Raw genomic sequence first — 1,312 nt, forward strand, 5'->3', positions numbered from 1 at the left:
GGTGGATCTTGAAATTCCATCTTCTTCACACTGAATAAATTAAAATTGTTCAAAAGAGCCAGTTTTTTAACAGCTATTTTCAAGGGATGAGCGATCCCTTCAAAGAGCCATTAATTCCATCTTTACGCATCTGGTGAAAACAGAAACTTCTATAGATCACACAGGGGTTGCATTAGTAGATTTTTTTGTAAGAACAGGGTAGCTCACAGTTACCAATATCTCAGCCTGCTGGGTTATACTACATTATAGTACAGTAAAGTAGCACAATATATACAGTAAATTCTGAAGCAGTAGCTCCACTCTGGCTAGTTTTTGCGAAGTAATTTCTAAGTCTGGGATGGTGAGCCGAGCTCTGTCCCAATTTAAACTCTGAGGGCATGCCACAGAGTGCAAGTTACAGTATAAGTGCATGGTGTTGACCCATATCTATTGCACTATGTGGAAAAAGAGTGAACATTTGAGCAGAGTTTAGAGTGAGTAATGCACAACCCTGTCGTCTGGTTCAAAATGCCAGCTAGCAGTGTCAATGTCTGCAATTGACCCTTGGAAGAGATTCTATAGGCAATTCAGTATGTATTTCAGTAGACTTGCATCAGGAACACTGACTTGACTCTGTCTGTGTTGCAATGAAATGTGCAATATCTGGTTTCAGGCCAGAACCAGACCAAGTATCCAGTGTTGGAGCTTATTGGATTAATGTGTCATCAGACATACTGTAAATGGGGGCATGATGACTGATCCAATCTGCGGTGCAGTGAGTGATGGTCACAAGCCAGTGAGGTAGTGGGTCAGCTGTCTCTGCCAAGGGAGCATATTCCTCTCCCCTGCTCTGTCCTTCTCTACTCGTATCATATCCTATCATCTCCATTTGGCTCCTTTCTGCTCTCCTCTTCCTCCCACCCCTCTATCTTCCTACTCCCTTATCCTATCCTCTCTGCTTATCTCCTCCTGTCCTCTCCTTTCCTCTCCTCTATCCTCTTCCCTCTTTTCTACTCCTCTTCCCTCTTCTCGACTCCTCTCATATACTACCATCTTATTTCCACTCCCTTCCTGTCCTCACCTCTCCTCTCCAGTCCTTACCTCTCCACACCTCTCTTCTACTCTCCTCTCTCTTCCATCTTCCTCACTCACTTCTCTCAGAGCTTCTCCCCTCCTGCCCAATCCTCACCTCTCTACTCCTCTCTTCTCCACTTCTCTCCCCTTTCCATCTGCTTTCCCTTATTCTTATCTCTCCTTATCTCATCTCTCCTCTCCTCTCCTCTCCTCTCCTCTCCTCTCCTCTCCTCTTCCTTCCTGTCCTCTTCTCTCCTCT

The sequence above is a fragment of the Engraulis encrasicolus genome, chromosome 8, assembly GCF_034702125.1.
Source record: "Engraulis encrasicolus isolate BLACKSEA-1 chromosome 8, IST_EnEncr_1.0, whole genome shotgun sequence".
In the NCBI taxonomy this organism is placed as follows: domain Eukaryota; kingdom Metazoa; phylum Chordata; class Actinopteri; order Clupeiformes; family Engraulidae; genus Engraulis; species Engraulis encrasicolus.